The sequence below is a fragment of the Canis aureus genome, chromosome 9, assembly GCF_053574225.1.
Source record: "Canis aureus isolate CA01 chromosome 9, VMU_Caureus_v.1.0, whole genome shotgun sequence".
NCBI classification, from domain to species: domain Eukaryota; kingdom Metazoa; phylum Chordata; class Mammalia; order Carnivora; family Canidae; genus Canis; species Canis aureus.
In genome coordinates this window covers 65,570,408-65,587,541 of record NC_135619.1, presented here as the reverse complement: position 1 = coordinate 65,587,541, position 17,134 = coordinate 65,570,408, and the positions used below count along the sequence as shown (strand labels likewise).

At 53.2% G+C, this 17,134-nt stretch overlaps 1 protein-coding gene across 6 annotated transcripts in view; it reads left to right on the top strand.

The window, feature by feature from the left end:
* Nucleotides 1-17,134, top strand: part of CCDC88C (coiled-coil and HOOK domain protein 88C) — a 121,589-nt gene that overhangs the window by 11,051 nt on the left and 93,404 nt on the right. Inside the window, exon 2 of one of the 6 annotated variants that reach the window (XM_077910381.1) lies at nt 9,010-9,149. The exons of 4 other annotated variants lie outside the window; for them this stretch is intronic. The gene's annotated coding sequence lies outside the window, so the exon portion shown is untranslated. Of the gene's footprint in view, nt 1-9,006; nt 9,150-17,134 lie in introns of all 6 variants that reach the window. One more of the 6 variants, XM_077910380.1, reaches the window with a different exon arrangement.

The window sequence follows — 17,134 nt, the reverse complement described above, 5'->3', positions numbered from 1 at the left end:
TTGCCTCTGAAAACCTGCGGAGACAAGGATCCTTGACCTTATCCTTCCTAGGGCAGGAGGTAGAAGGTGGGCGAAAACCAGCATGACCAGACTCAGTCTGACCCCTGGTGTGTTCGCCAGGGTCTCAGGGTGCCTCCTGACCTGCTGCTTGGACTTTTCTGGGGTTGGGGGCTAGCACCTGCATTTTCAGAAGTCCCCCCAGCTGTTGGTCTTGCCATCTTTCTAGCAGGCTTGGGAGTCAGTGGGCTTCTTCTCAAAGTGTGGTCCTCAGACCTACAGCATTAACATCACCTGGGAAGTTGTTAGGTGCAGACCATCAGGCCCTTCCCCAGACGGGCTGGGGAGGTCTGGCGGGATGTCTCGTAAGCCCTCCAGGTGGTTGTCATGTGCACCTGTAGGAACCCAGGGTTACAGTGTTCCTAGCTATGTCCGCAAGAGGCATCTTCAGCTGATCTCCACAGAGGGCTCCTACAACAAGGGACATCTCATCTGTCCTGGACAGGGAAGCAGAGAAGAGAATGCTTGGTTTACTCAACGCCTTTTACACAAGAAAATGCTGATGGTCCAAGGTGGAGGAAGCAGCTCCCAGAGGGGCCTACACAGACCCAACATCTGCTGAGGGGCCTGGAGGAAAGGCAATCTTTGACTAGACCTGCTTTCTGCCTCAAGCCACCTGGCTGGCCAGCTCATGATGCCTGTTTTACTTGCTCATCAGCCAAAGTATTTTTTCATCTGAGTCGTTGTCTTTTTTTTTTTTTTTTTGAGTTACATTTTGGATTTATAGAATGATTTTTAAAATATTCAAATTCTTGAGTATTTACATTAGATGTGTGTTCGTTAGCTAGTGGGGCCAGTGGGAAAGTGCATCTAGTATAAACAGAAATCCCTGGTACAGCAGTGGCTGATGAGTGTTTATTCTTTGGGGCTTGTGTGTTGGTGTCCCACTGCCATTCCCTGGCCTGGCCTGCTTGTCATGGGAGGTTACTGAGGCTGCTTTGGCTTTTATGCTGGTGGGAAGCACTTCAAACATCAACCTGGATAAATTCGGTGTGTGTTGATCTTTGTTGTCAGGTATACATAGATCCCTGTCTTGAAATCGGGACCCGCAGGTGGATGGAAGGACCCAGCTGCAGAATTTACCCTGACATGAGGAATTTGCAGAGTCTGGTTGAGCACCTGTCTTTACTAATCATGTATTGGGAATAGTCTGTCTTCCTTGTCTGGGCCCCCTGGGTTCCCATCTGTCCAGAAGATGATGGGCCCTCGTGGGTCTCAGCTTCCATAGTCACGCAATGGCCAGAGACCACCGAGGTTTACTGGTCATTTCCAGGAAGCTTTGTTTTATGAGGTCCTTGAACGTGGCTCTTAGGAGCTCTGGTCTCTTGCCATGGTCAGAAGGCCAGGACCAACCAGAATGTTGTTTGTATCTCAGAAGAAATAGCAGAACGAAGGTGCCTGCCTTTGGCCCAGGGCATGATCCCGGGGTCCTGGGATCGAGTTCCGCATCAGGTTCCCTGGATGGAGCCTGCTTCTCCCTCTACCTGTGTCTCTGCCTCTCTCTCTCTCTCTCTCTCTCTGGCTCTTATGAATAAATAAGTAAAATCTTAAAAAAAAAAAAAAAGTACAGATGGTTCTGATGAACTTGTATATCAGAAATAACTATGAACATGTGACTAGTGTTCATATATCTACTTTAGGCTCCCCCTCCCCGTCACCCCACCGGCAAATAAAATTCCTCTGATTAAAGCCCCCAGGACACCACTACCGTGTCCAGTTATCCCTCCCTCCCTCCCTCCCTCCCTCCCTCCCTCCCTCCCTCCCTCCCTCCCTCTCTCCCTCTCTCTCTCTGTCCCTGGAGATAATCCCCATTGTTAACTTGGTGAGTATCTGGTTCATGTTGTTAAATCCTTGGTCCGTGTGTGTGTCTGTATGTGGACATAAATCCATGTGTCGTTTGGGGTGGTGCCTTTATTTTTTTAAAAAGATTTTATTTATTTGAGAGAGGCAGAGGGAGAAGCAGGCTCCATGCAGGAAGCCTGATGTGGGGCTTGATCCTGGGACTCCAGGATCATGCCCTGGGCCAAAGGCGGCACTAAGCCACTGAGCCACCCCGGCGGCCCTGGGTGGTGCCTTTAGATAAAACTTCCATACACTGCCTGTACCTTTTCCCCACTTGGCCTGTTTTTGAGATCTGTCCATTTTCGGTGGTGGCTGTTATAGATAAGCATGGGCCGACTAGTTAAAATTAGAATTATCTCTGGAAATGCATGCACTCGGGTTGAGAAACGACTTTCGTCAAAAGTAAGAATAGAAGGAAATGTACATTTGATAGGTTGGTGGGAATGTGGCCGATGTACTCTGTCTCATTCGTGTGGTCGGTAGGGTGTAAAGCGAAGCCTCCCCGGGTGGGTATGACCTGCTTTCATGGATAGGGAGAGGGTTCGGGGGAACTTAAGAGCCCGCACTGGCCATTTCTGCAGCAACAGCAGAATTTGCCTTATGAATTATACGGTGTATCAAGTTCGCAGGGGAGAATTTTGTTTTTATTTTTTTGTTTTTATTCTTTAAGGTTTATTTTATAGTGAGAGCATGAGCAGATGGGTAGGGGCAGGAGATGGGGTGGAGAGGGAGAGAAACAGAGAAAGAGAGAAGAGCAGATTCCTCGCTCAGTGCAGAGCCAGACACGGGGCTCGAGCTCATGACCCCGAGATCAGGACCTGAGCTGAAATCAAGAGTTGGGCGCTCAACTGACTGAGCTTCCCAGGCGCCCCTCCACCTTTGGTTTATAGAGAAGGGCTGTGAGAGTTCACGGGTGGAGAGGGAGGATATTCTTGATTTTGTAGCTTATGTTTATATTCTGAGGACGTTAAAAATAATATATTTTTTTAAAGATTTTATTTATTCATGAGAGACAGAGAGAGACAGAGACACAGGCAGAGGGAGAAGCAGGCTCCATGCAGGGAGCCCGACCTGGGACTTGATCCCGGGTCTCCAGGACTCGATCCCGGGTCTCCAGAATCACACCCTGGGCCGAAGGTGACGGCGCCAAACTGCTGAGCCGCCCGGGCTGCCCAAAAATATTTTTATCATAAAAACAAGATTGGGAGAAACAAGGAGGATGAAGTGCACCATTACCTCCCCACTGAGGGATGCCGTGGTACCCGCCCATCTTTGGTCTGTGTGCACGCGGGCGTCACGGTGTGGGTTAGGGCCCTGGTGCTGAGCGGAAGCTGCTTTCTTTTCATTTGCGGTGCAGGGAGCGGCTCCCCGTGTGGCTAAACGTTGCTGCCAGGAATTTTAGCGTCCACGTGGCGCTCCGTCCTGTGGCTCTGGGTATGGTTGGTCGTGAGTCCCCTCCGCCTGGGGATCGTCAGCACCACCGCCGGGCTGGGTGCCCGAACCTTTGACCAGACGTTTCCGGTTCCGTGGGGTCGGGGCCTGCTGTGGAAGCCCCGGGTCAGAGGGCGTGAGGGTCGAGGACCCCGGCCCTCGGCGCGGGCACTGCCTTCTCACAGGCCGTGCGTTCCTCGCGGAGCTGCCGTCGTGCCCGTCGCCTGTCGGGACGATGAGCCTTCCCTGGCCCCGCCGCGGGCTGAAGGGCTGAGGTTCCGAGGTGCGTCTGGGCGAGCTCCCTGGTGTGGGGCTTGACGGCTCGGTGGTGAGGCGGGGCGGCCGGCGTCAGGGATGGCCCGTCCCGTGTCCCCCGTGGGAGCGCTCGTTCTGCCGCGGGCCTGGCCCGGGAGCTTGCCCGTGAGCTTGCCCGTGAGCTGTCCGTGTACAGTTCGACGGGAACCGTCCAGACGCTGTTGGAAGTGAGCCCGAGGGGCGGTGGTCTGCGGACCCCTCCTTTCCTCTTTCCCTCATCTCCCTTCCTGGCCCTCGTTGTCCCTAAGGGTTGTGGTGGAATGTGGGATGGGGAAGCTCCGGGAGCCCAGAGAGGTGGGTGACCCTTGCGAGGCTCTGCCTGGCTCTTTTCCTTGTCCTTAAGGCCGTCCTCCGTGCCCCGACGCCACATCCGGTGGTGTGGGAGAGAGGCTCTAACACCCGGGAAGGGTGAAGCTCATGGGGAGCTCTCTAGTGGGTGATGCTTGCCCTGAGCCTTAGGAGCTGGTCTGGCACAAATTGGGGTGCCTGGGGGGGCTGTCCTGGGGCTAGGAACAGTACCTGCAAAGCTGTAGAGACGTAAGCTAGCCCCGGGTGTCTTTGCCGGGGGTGATGGGTGAAGGAGGAAGACGATGAGGTGCCAGCCGGGCGGATGCCATGCTGATGAATTGACGCTTCATCCTGAAGCACTCAAAGAGTCTTCGGGAACATTCTAAAAAGGAGAAAATTGAAGAAAGGAAATGCAGGCACTCACCCACATCAAGAATGGATTGGTGTCAGGAAGGAGTAGGGAGTCAGGGCAGATCCTGGGGGCCTGGACCAAGGCGGGGGCAGAGGGGAGTCCCACAGACACCTGTGGGGTGTTGCCCACGTGGGAGCATGGACTGTACTTGTTGCGCACTCCATCTGGGGTGAGCCTGGGGGGTGGGGGTCTGCAGCAGATCTGCCCCCTGCTGCCACCAGGGCTTGGGGGAGGGGTTCAGGGCCACCTGATGGGGCTGAGTGAGGTGGAGGGGGAGCTGCAGCAGGGCAGCAGCTCTCAGGGCCGATAGAATTCCCTTTGTTTATGCCAAACAGAAGGCATTAGCTCCTGACCTGTGACCTTCCCTGTCCTGCTGAGCAGGGATGGAGCAAACCGAGCTGGGGACGAGCTGGGGACGCCTGGTCATAGTCCTACCCAGACCTTTCCAGAGGCAGGTTTTGTTTCTGCAAAATGGGAGACCAAGTGTCAGTTGGACTTGATTTCTTTGGTGTTTTTTTTCTCCCTTTTGCTTCTAGAAGAAATGCTGTCGAGGCATATTGAGAGCAAGCAGGGACTTTGAGATTCAGCTTTTTGCCCCCATCAGAAGATTGAGAGAAGGCAGCGGTGCCTCCTGCGAGCCAGGCCTTGGCACCGTGGGGAAGAAATTGCTGTGTCCGTTTGGCAGATGAGGCAAGTGAGGCTCGTGGAGGAAGTCGGAAGGCAGAGGACAGCCCCAGAGAGCCGAGGCTTTCTTGGTCGTCAGCTGTGTGGTGAAATGTCTTTCTAAAAACTAGGCTCTCTGTAATCCATCGTGTAGGGAGAGAGCTTGATGTGGGCAGAGCCATGTCCTGTGAAGGTTGGCAGGGCTGCTCAGGATCCGTACTGCCGCTGGGCTGAGGTGAGGCCTGGGCCGGAGCCTCACATGGTAGGCCAGGCTGGGGTGCTGCTCCCCAAGGGGCTCCTGGCTGTCCCCCCCACCCCCAGCCCTGTGTTGAAAACTAGATTTCATACCAGCCTGGAGCCCCAGAGGAAGGAGCTGGATTGCTTCAGGCCGCTTCTGAAGCCAGCACTTCCGGGGTTAGGCCACAGGTGGGATACAGGAGTGGCTGGCCTCAGGCTGCAGAGAATGAGGGCTGATTGCGGAGGGTGGGGAGGGTGAAAGGTGGGTCTGATATAATTACTGGAGCTGGACCTCAGCCAGGCCGGTGGAGGCTCAGGGCCAGGAGAAGAGAGAGAGAGAGAGAGACCGACCGAGACTGAGGAGGTGGGGAGAGCATGTGTCGACACTGTCCTTCTGGTCTCTGTGGGCTCCTCCTGTTGACCTTGAGTCCAGACCTTGAATTGCTGGGGCTTTTCTTCCTGTCCCCCAGCTGCAAGCTGCACTGCGGCGCTCCTTCCCTCCCGGCCCTTGCACGCAGCACTGCACCCAGGTGCCCAGGACGGCCTAGGCACACCCAGGTCTCTTCTGCATCTGCAAATCCGAACTTTGTCCGGCTCCTCCCCTTCCTCTGACCAGCACATGTCTCCAGAATCCCGTTCCTTTTTTGTTTGTTTGTTTTAAAGATTTTATTTATTTATTCATGAGAGACACAGACATGAGACAGAGAAAGAGAGACAGGCAGAGGGAGAAGCAGGCTCCATGCAGGGAGCCCGATGTGGGACTCAATCCTGGGTCTTCAGGATCACACCCCTGGCCAAAGGCAGTGCTAAACTGCCAAGCCCCCCGGGCTGCCCCAGAATCCCGTTTGTTTTGCAGGTTCTTTCACCAGGGGTTGACTTCTCTACCTTCTGTTCAAGGGTTCTCTGAGTGTGTGGCCGTGGCTTTCCAGAGGCGTCCTTTTACCAGCCCTACTGGGAAGGTTCAAGCATCGAAGAGACCTGGGGGGTGGATGTTGGCGTGGGGGGAGGTCCTCTCCAGCCCCCAGTCTGGCAAGTGGTTTGCATTTGTGCTTCCAGCAAAATACGAGCTAAATCACAACTGCGAAGCGCCCAGAGGCTGAGGATGGGCCGTGCTGGTCTTAGGGGGAGCAAATTGGCCTCCTTTTCAGTTAGTTTGTGTTCATTGTGGGTTCAAAACTGGGCTGTGCATGTTCAAGAGCCTGGAACCCAGCACTGCTGGGTGAGCCACGGTAGAAACTTATTTCGTAGTGCACTAGGCACCTGTGGGGTTGCAGGAGGTAAGAGGGAACCATTCCTTTGCGACAAGAAGGAGGGAAATGGATTTCTCCAGTTTTTAGTGAAAAAAAAAAAAGTCTCTCCCCTGCCTTGGGTTTTGGTGTTGAGTGCCAAGATCAGCATGTTGGACGTTACAACTACTTTGTCAGATGGAGTCTCTGAAGAACTTGCCCGGGCAGGCTTCGCCCCTCCGTAAAGCCGCCCGCATGGCTCACCTCCAGGACTAATAAGTTTTTGTTATTCAACTGTTCTTTTTGGAAAAGGTGGAGTTTTTCTGCTACTGTGCCGTCACACCCAGGGCCTTGGTCCTTTCCTTTATGACATGACTTGAGCCATCTTTCTGGTGCTGAGGAGGGTGAGGAAGTGCTTGTCTTACATTGGCGGGTTCACCAAGGATGACAGAGGCGTCAAAGAGGCCCCCAATCCGGAGTGTGTTGGCCATTGTTTTGAGGGGAGGCAGAGGTTTTGGAAGGGCTCCTGGCTGCACCCTGCGAGGGTTCTGTTGGCTTGGGATTGGGTTTCTCAACAGGTTAAGGGGATGCGGCGGGGTGGGGGTGTTCTAAATATAGGGCTGTGCTCCAGAGGGAAGAGCTTTGGGGGGAGGCCTCCCATTGCTTCTGTCCACCGCGAAAGGAGAACGAGGAACAAGGTCTCCTGTGCTCAGAGTCTCAGAATTGTAACTCAGCGAGTACACATTCGAGAGCAACCAGGGAAGTCTCCCACTTGTGTGGGGGAAAGCAACGAGCTTTTATGAGAAAGAAGGAAGGGGTAATTACATGATGTAGATAAGGGACGGAAGAGAGGGAAAAAAAAAAGGCTCATCCGGGGCTTACTGGTTGAGCTGCTTCTGATTACTATCTCATTGATTATTTTATTGAGGCTTCCAAACAGAACAGTTCCTGGTATATGTGTTAATTAACTTTACTGTCCTAGGATACAACTGCCTGTCACTCTGTTGAAATTTTATGAGCAGTTGCCTGTAAAACTCTGGCCACTTCGGGCCCAGTTCAAGAGTTCATCAGTTGAGCTTGAAAATGGGATCTCTCTCTTTTTTTTTTTAATAATAAATTTTTTTTTATTGGTGTTCAATTTGCCAACATACAGAATAACACCCAGTGCTCATCCGTCAAGTGCCCCCCTCAGTGCCCATCACCCATTCACCCCCACCCCCTGCCCTCCTCCCCTTCCACCACCCCTAGTTTGTTTCCCAGAGTTAGGAGTCTTCATGTTCTGTCTCCCTTTCTGATATTTCCTACCCATTTCTTCTCCCTTCCCTTCTATTCCCTTTCACTATTATTTATATTCCCCAAATGAATGAGAATGCAAATGGGATCTCTTTTGTCCAAAATTTTATACTTCTTTGGGTGCCACCTGGCGGGGCCTGGCGTTGGCTCTGGAGGGGGGAGTAGGCAGGTTTGGCTTCTCAGCTGGGGGTAGGAGCTTAGCCACCGCCCCCTGGAAGTGGTTGAGCCACCTCAGAGCTGGGGGTGGGGGGTAAGGGCCGGAAGGTGAGCTGGAAGTGTGGGGGCAGAAGTGAGGGCAAGCTCCACTGCTTCCTCAGGTTGGGTCACTTAATTCTTTTGAGGGTCTAGAAACTCAAGTGTCATTGTTACTAACGGTGTGACTGAGGGCGCGTCATTTGACTTCACATATAACAAACCAGTAATGCCATGTTACAGGTTTTTGTGACACTCAAAGTAACGCCAGGTTTCCTGGAATGCGTTGGGGGCTCAGCGGTAGAGTGTCTGCCTTCGGCTCAGGGCATGATCCCAGGGTCCCAGGATCCAGGCCCACATCGGGGCTCCCTGCAGGGAGCCTGCTTCTCCCTCTGCCTAAGTCTCTGCTTCTGAGCTGAGTATCTCTCATGAATAAATAAATAAAATCTTAAAAAGAAAAAAAAAAAAGAGAGTTGGTGAGCCCTGTTGGTGATGGCTCATGTTCCTAGGCCGACTTTGTAGTTGGTCTGTATCCTGCAGCTGGAAGGGCCAAGCAGGGGGGATGGAGCAAGAAAAGCAGCTGCAAGCCTCTGCAGAGGCAGATGGAGACCAGTTCCTTCAAGCTCACCGCTCACCTTTGTGACCTTGGGCAGCTTCATCTCCCCAGAGTCTTTTTTTTTTTTTACCTGAAACGGGGATGTTAACAGTGCCTACCTTCAGGACCTGAGGAAGGTTGAATGAGGGCCTTGCTCAGGTTCCATGCTGGTGGGTGAGGGTGAGCTGCTCACTGGCTGGGTGGAGGGGTTGTGGGCAGATGCGCCTCTCTGGGCCTGCTGCGTTGATTTATTAGCAGGTGAATTATGAAGGGTCCCCTCCACGAGGTACACTGTGACATGTTGGGATTAGTCCCATAAGCATGCACGTAGGTGTTTGACTTGCCCTTACACATGTTTCTCCTTTATGGTTTTTTGTTTTTTTTTAAGTTTCCTACGTGCTTACAGAGCACTGAGCGCCTTAGACCTGTTATCTCACGGTTTTATCTGCCACCAGCAGTGAAACGTCTTAAAGGCAAGCTGTACGTCTCTGTGTCTCATCTGCACACCAGCGTGGAAGCATGTCTGCTGTCGGCATGTGTTAGACAGTATACACCACAACAGAACCTGTGACTCTGGAGCAAGTAACTCAGAAGATAAGTAAGTCCCAGCATTCAGGGAACTTGTTCTTGTACTTACTGTGCCTGGACCGGAGAGGCTAGAATGGCCCTACTGAGTCTCCCTGGTTGCTCCTTCGTAGATGAGTCTTGGAGAACAGGGCCTTGCTGTATGGGTTCTGTGTCCCTTGAGTGCCTGACATATCCCAGACATAGGAGCGGACCATTGAGGAGGTCAGAGATGCAGTGCGGGGGTGGTGGTAGTGGTAGTGGTGGTGGTGGGGTGGCTGGTGTCTTTGAATCCTGCTCAGCTTGTACAGGGGTCCCCTGCTGCTTTCATGCCCCCTTGTCTGCTTTTCATGTGGTGTTGCGCTTTGCTGATGGAGATGCCATATGTCAGGTCCCAGGGAGGCTCCGTCCCTGGGGGTGGAAATTACATTGATTGTTTTCAACTTTGTCTAGCCAGCTTGGCTCCCCTGAGCTTTGTAGTGTGTAGGCTTAATGATGTTGAAACTTTAAAAATGAATGCCTCCTTTCCAAACCACAGCAGCCGAACAGGCTACCCATCCTGCTCCCGTCATCAGTCAGAGCAACCTACCTCCCTGTACAGCTTGGAATCGTGGCTGCTCCGGTTTTCCAGAAAGTATGAAGGCATTTCGGCACTTCGTGTGCTAACTAAGTTGGTCTCCTAGATGCCCTCCCCTCCCCCCCTTTTCGGTGAGAATGTGTGATGTTGGAATTTTATAGACTAGAACTTACAAGGTTGTGCTTTTTTCACATGGAAACTAAGTTGCAGCTGTGGATGTTCCAAGGTTGAGATGCCAAAAGAAAGAGCTAGTGGTTTCCTTTTTTCTTTTATTTATTTATTCAGGAGAGATAGAGGCAGAGACATAGGCAGAGGGAGAAGCAGGCTCCCCATGGGAAGCCTAATGCAGGACTCGATCCCAGGACCCTGGGATCACGACGTGAGCCAAAGACAGACGCTCAACTGCTGAGCCACCCAGGGGCCCCTGAGCTGGTGGTTTCTGATAAGTCCAGGCTCCTTAGCCACCTGGGGCAGTCAAACCCAAACAGCTTGCCTATGCTTTCTATGGGAAGCAGATGGGGACTGGGGTGTAGGTCACCTGGGAGGAGGAGGTGCTTACATCTGATGTGCTTCACCTGTCATCCTGATTTTTTCCTTTGAGAGGTAAACTGTGAGGCCGCCTTGACCTTGTCTGCCCCTGGCCTGTATCGGGGGGTGGGGGGGGCGGGGGGGGGCCTGGACAGTGCCCTCTCCATGGTTCTGCAGACAGCAGGCAGGGGGGTTGTTCCTCCCCGGGGGCAAGTGATCTGACCCCTCCAAGCCGTTTCCTCTTTTGTCCAAGGGGGACTGGGAGGATAATCGACCTCCCAGGTCAGAGGATGTGTGACAGCATGTGAAATGCCCAGCGTGGTGCCTGCTGCAGGACTGGGGCTGCTCTGGGTGTACTGCACCTGTTACCAGGCTGTAGCACTATCTTCGCTCCCCCCATGTCCACCCTTCCCCTATACTCCTGTGTCTTGTCTTGGCACTTTCTCCCATCGGAGCACCTTCCCTTGCTCCACCTCTTTGACCCTGATCCCCATCATTTCAGCTCCCACCTGCCTTCTCTGGGTCCTGCACCTATTTAGAGGCTTTTCTCAGGGCAGGAACTGGCAGCCTTTGCCCTCCCAGGGACTAGGAGGCAATAAATGCTGGCTGGTGGGCCACCATACCACTTAGTGTGATCCCAAGAACTATGTCTGAAAGAAACAGTGCACCTGGCCCATCCAAGGGTCCAGAGCCAGCCTGAGAACTGCCCGGGGCAGTTATACATAACAGGCTGTCCCCCACTGTTCTGCTGTAGTGTGTTGCCTGCAAGGAATCTCTGGTCTTTAGTGACACTGGAGCTCAAAAGTGGGATAATTGATTGCTTTTTTTTTTTTTTAATAAATATATATATATTTGAATTCAATTTGCCAACATATAGCATATCACCCAGTGCTCATCCCGTCAAGTGCCCTCCTCAGAGCCCATTACTCAGTCACCCCATCCCCTCACCCACCTCCCTTTCCACTACCCTTTGTTTGTTTCCCGGAATTAGATGTCTCTCATGGTCTGTCTCCCTCACTGATATTTTCACTCATTTTCTCTCCTTTCCCCTTTATTCCCTTTCACTATTTTTTATATTCCCCAAATGAATGAGACCATATAATGTTGTCCTTCTCCTAGTGACTTATTTCACCCAGCATAATACCCTCCAGTTCCAACCACGTGGAAGCAAATGGTGGGTATTTGTTGTTTCTGATGGCTGAGGAATATTCCATCGTATATAGACCACATCTTCTTTATCCATTCATCTTTCGATGGACACCGAGGCTCCTTCCACGGTTTGGCTATTGTGGACATTGCCATACCACCCTGAACGCGCCTGATCTCGTCTGATCTTGGAAGCTCAGGATAAATGATTTCTAAAGGCAGAGTCACTTTGATGAGCTCTTTAGCTTTTTTTTTTGATGACTTTTTAAACAGAAAGTCATCAGAATTGTCACTAGCGGAGCCTCCTTCTTCCTGTGAAAGTTCCCTCCTCTAGTTGTGACTGAGGTTTCTCTTCTGCTCTAGGGAGGTCAAGGTCAGGACCTGGGGGTTCCATGTTCATAACCACCCCCCTACCTCCAAAGGGTACTGGGTTGGGTCCTTTTGGGAGTTTGGGGTTTATGTGGTGGGAAGAGGTGATCCAGTGCCAAGGTTGTAGGTCATGCTGTGATGTGATGAACTGGAGGCCATTATGCTGGGGAAGTAAGCCAGTCACAGAGACCAATACTGTGTGATACCACTTATGTGAGGGACGTGGAGTGGTGAGACTCCTGGACATAGCACGTGGCGTGGTGGTTCCAGGGTCTGGGGAACAGGGTGGTAGGGATGGGGGTAGAGGTTGAATCTGTAAGGTGAAGAGGAGAGTCCTGGAGCTTGGTACAACAGTGTGAAACGTACTTAACGCTACTGCACCCAACCCTTGAGATTGGTTGAGATGGTAAATGTGAATGTGTATTTTAGGCGGTTTTATGCTGTGTCTTCTACCATAGTTTTACCCGAAAAAAGGACTGACCCTAATACCCTTTCCTTCTGGAGGCTCCCGGTCCATGTCCACCTTCTGGTTCTGGTGGGTGACCCGTGACCCAGAGATAGGAAATAGGATGTTTCCTCTCCTTTCTCTGGGCTTTGGGAGCGTCCCTGTATTGTTTGGGACTTCTGGGTGTGTTTTTAAGTCCTTTGGGCTCTGGGAATCCCCATAGCAAAGTGAGACCAGCTGTTGGGGTTGTGCATACGGTACCTGGAAGTTGGCCTCAGGGACACTCTTTAGGAGGATGTTGCAGGGGGTGGCTATGGGCGTTACTTCCTAGGGTCTGACAGTGAGGATTTGAAACAGCCAGTGAGAACACCAAGAGGTTGGCCTGGTGGATGTGCGAGAGAAATGTGGGCGTCACAGCCCCCCAGGGTTTCTGCAGGGGCGGGGGAGGGGCTTTATTTAGCATTGATAGCTGGGAGAGGCCAGCTTGCATTATTCCTGCACTTAGCACAGAGCTCTGGGCATGCGCAGGGTGTTGCACCGGCTTACATGGGTCCCCACCTTCTCTAGTACAGTAATGAGGTGGAGACGCTAAAAGCATAAATTAAGGGGGAAATGGAAGGTTTTTGTGGAACGTGTGGCTGTGCGCTGGACGCCAGTCTCAAATATCTTCTGAAGGACTGAAGAGCGCATCCAGTAAGAACGTTTGTGATGTTGGGACGCCTGGGTGGTTTAGCAGTTGGGCATCTGCCTTCAGCTCAAGGTGCGATCCCAGGGTCCTGGCATCGATCCCCGCATGGGGCTCCCTGCAGGGAGCCTGCTTCTCCCTCTGCCTGTGTCTCTGCCTCTCTGTGTCTCTCTCATAAATAAATAAATACAATCTTAAAAAAAAAAAAAAAAAAAAAAACGTAGGTGATGTTAATCATCCAGAGCTTGAAATCCTGGCCCCAGCCTAAAAGCCGCGTCTGTCCCGAGAGGTGCCTAAGTGTCCACATGTGGCTGGGAGAGCAGGGTCAGTTTCAGCATTTCTTTTCTTTTTTTACTATGTCTTTTTTTTTTTTTTTTAATCCCCCCCCCCCTTTTTTTGCTTTGTTTTAAAAGAATAACCTTTCCACCCGGAGTGAGCGTGGGGGTTTTTCCACATCAAAGCAATTAATCTCAAGTCCGGGCAGCCAAGATACTCCTGCAGATGATGGATAGTCCTAGGAGATGAGGATTTTTTAGAAGTTCTTGTGTAAATCAAACCAGGATTAAATTGTCAGACACAGAACCAGTTCCTTTTCCCCTTGAAGTCTTTTGGGTCTAGGTCAGCGGCTCCAGCTTTGAATTTGGGCTCACATCTGTCTAGAAGAGTGGTCAGTGACGACGTCCCCCACCCCCCCTCCACCGCCAGAAGTCAGGGAGGATCTGAGGGGGAATCTGATAGCGGAGGGGACTGCACACAACCCCCCTCCCCTTCCTATGTCAGGGTCTGGACCTGGATAGAGTGTGGATGGAGGAGTTTTCTCCCCACCTCCCCCTCCCCCCCAAGCTGTAAAGGCCCCACTCCTCGCAGCTGTGAGCTGCCAAGGCCTTCATGTGAGCTCATTAGACCCTCCTCTAGGTGGAGGACAGGCCCGTGTTCCTCGATCTGTCCTGGATCTGTTGCTGGTCTGACGTTCAGGCTGATATCCTGCCTTGGGCTGGCGAACAATTGCCGGGGGAGAGGTTCCTTTTCCATCTGGAAATGAACTTTTTCCGTGTCCACCCCTTTCCCCCCTCCATGAAGGAGATGTTGACCTGTGCTACAGGACCAGGTATCTGGATGCTTGCCTTTCTGCCCCTACTGCTACCATGGAACAGGGCGGTAATCAGAATAAAACTTCAGGTGAAAAGAGAGAAGGCCGACGTCTCCCTGTCATCCTGCCAGCTCAGCACATTAGAGTGGCCCGTTGTCCTCTCTCCCTCCCAGCCTGCGGCTCTTCCCTGGGAAGGGAATCTCTGGCTCGCGTGGGGACAGCTGGGGGTTATTAATACCCCATCTTCACACGGGCCCCAAGGGGGAGGAGTCAGCCTCCCCCCAACCCCCCCAAGCATTCTTCTGGGGCACGGCCCACTGAGAGAACAGATCTCATTCTTTATTTGGCTGGAACGTCATGTGTCAGGGTGTTTCGAGCCTTTTTTAGTCATTTTCTGTGCTGCCCAAGGGGTTGACAGTGTGCTGTGTGTATTTCTTGTTTACACATGGGGTTGAGAGCTTACTGTGAGTATCTGAGTTCTGTCCTGAGCAGCAGACAGACTCATAGTCTGCTCCGGGAGGTTGCTGTGATTTGGGCCACGCAGAAAGGGTCCTGGGCCAGCACTGAGAGTCACGATGGCCGAGTGTGACAGACACCTTAGCCCAGGGCATTTGGGGGCAGTGCCGCCTGGGGCCTGCCTGGATCCCAGAGTGCAGGGAGCCCCAGGGCTGGAGGCAGCCAGCGTCCAAGCTCTGGAAAGCTGTGCAGAGGGTTTTATGTGGGGGAGAGGGAGGGGGTTGGGGTCAGGATCCGGGAAGCAGGAGAAGGGCTTGGCTGTGGGCACAGCTGCACGTCGGTCCCTGAGTGATGGGACTGGGATCTGGGGACGCCCATTGACTGGTGCCCCCTCACTCTGATCCTGTTGCGGCACAGAGGCAGAGTTGGGACAAGCTCGGGACCTGGTGAACGTCCCTATGTGGTGCTGAGGCTCTGCAGGCCGTTGCAGAGGCGTGTTTCCAGACAGGCCGTGCTGGGGGAGTGGCTGGTTGAACGGGAAAGCCAGGAGGGAAGTGAGGAGCGGCCCAGTGCTCTCACTCTGGAACGCCCAAAGCTCCTGGAACGAGCACATGGGCCCTCCCGTCCCCGAGTGCCGCACCAGGCTCTTACGGGTCCCGTGGGCTTGGGTCCCAGTACCGCGTGAAGGCCCTTAGGTGCCTGTACCCACGTGGTGGTGATGAGCCGCCAGGCCGAGGAGCACTGGTCCTGGGCCGCCTGCCTCCCCTGTGTAGCCAACGGGGGACCAAACACGAGGCCATTGAGTCATTTTCTTTCTCGTCCGTTCAGCGGTTTGGAGGTAGCCAGCTGCTGAGTCCAGGCCCCGAAGTCTCGGCACCCATTTCCCTCCTGGCCTTGTTTCTCGGTCCAGCATCACCCCAGGGATCCTTGTGAGGTCGTGGAAAGTTGCCGGGGTGGCTCCAGCGTGCCCAGACTGCTTTTCGGTGCTGTTGTGCAGCCTGACAAGACAGGGCAGGATGGCTCGGGCCTTTCCGTGTGTGTCTGACTTTGGAACCTGGGGGGAGACGAGGTGAGCTCTGCTCTGCGTGCCCCATTCTAGGGTGGTTTTGTCAGTCGGCCTGGCCTGAGTGGGTTTCTGGGAGCGGACACCGTGGAGCCGCAGACGTCACTTTAGCCTGTGGGCCAGGCATCCCAGAGCAGGGGACCAGCTCCTCCACCTGGTGTTCCCAATAGGGCGCTCAGGAATGCTGTTCAGGCAGGAGACCAGGCATAGCCTCCAGGGCTTGACCTTAGCCTCCAGGGCTTGACCTTATCAGTCAGGTCCATTGAACCCGAACTCCTAGTGTCCCGCCCCTAAAGATAAGCCTGGAAAACTTATGGTCCTGGTAGAGACCTTGGAGGCTGTTCTTAGGCAAATGTGTTATTCCCGGTTTGGTGTAATTATATCGTTTTAGGCTTCAACCACCCAAAAGGGTTATCCCAGAGGATCAGGGGCTCTGTTCCCATTTTGCTCCTTCTCTACTGAAAGGCTTTTGCAGAAAACCCAGGGTGCTCTGGTGTTCATTGCTCCCAGTCACTCCTCAGCTCCAGGCTGGCCACCTCTCAGAAGACCCTTCCTCTGCTGAGCGCCTACTGTGTGCGCCGCACTCTCCCTGGTGCCCCTGAGAAGTTCTGCGATGAGGGAACTGGGGGCGGGGGGGGGGGGCAGGGGTTCAGCAAAGTACCTAGGCCAAGGCAGCGCCTTCACAAGGTTCAGAGCGGGAACAGCCTGATGGCAAACTTCTTAAGCAAGTTAAATGATCTTCGCACGGACATTTTATGTTTGCAACCCCACGGTTCATTGTCCCTTCCGACGCAAGCCCTCGCCTTAGAAGCTGCCTGTTTTGGGGGTGCCTGAGCAGCTCTGTTGGTTGTCTGTCTGCCTTTGGCTCAGGCCATGGTTTTGGAGTCATGGGATCAAGCCCCTCGTCGGACTTTCTTCCCCTCTGCTGACTGGCGCATGCACGTGCTCTCTGTCAAATAAATAAAATCTTTAACAGAAACACCCGAGACTGCCCATTTTGATGTGAATGCACCAACAGCTGATGTCACCTTGGGCTTGTCACTCTGCTATTTTGTGGTTCAGTTCACCTCATTTGTAAAATGGGAATCACGACACGGTTGGACTGAGGATAATTAAGCCCATATAGTTAAAATACCCAGAAGAGCACCTGGCACTTAGTACCGAAGTGTTGGCAGTCACTGTCGTTATTGCATCTGATGGTAGAAGATGCCCAGACCAGACCATGGCGTTGGGTCCGTGGTTGCCTTCTCTGGCAGAGGTGCCGCAGGTGGTTCTAAGGCCCCTGAGGTGCTCGAGGAGGCAGAACCGACCCCCTGGGTCCCTCAGGTCATCCCAGTGCTGGATGCGAGGAGGGAGGGGTGCCAGCCTAGGGAACTGGTGAGGACCACTTCGGATGTGAATAGTCCCATCCCGCACCGTGACGTGGGCAATGTAGGAAGCCTGCACCAGGCTATGCAGGCTGCATGGGCAGTAGACAGCTTGGCCTTTGCGACAGAAACTGTCAGCCACCAGAGTGGTGAGGAGTCGAGATGTGACCGTGATGAGGACGTGTGTCCACGCCCGTGCAAATACACACTCATCCTGTTGGTTCTGGCCTGAGTGAGCTGGCTGCGTTTACGTAAATTGTAGGGTCATCGTGAGAGCAAACATGCCAATAATC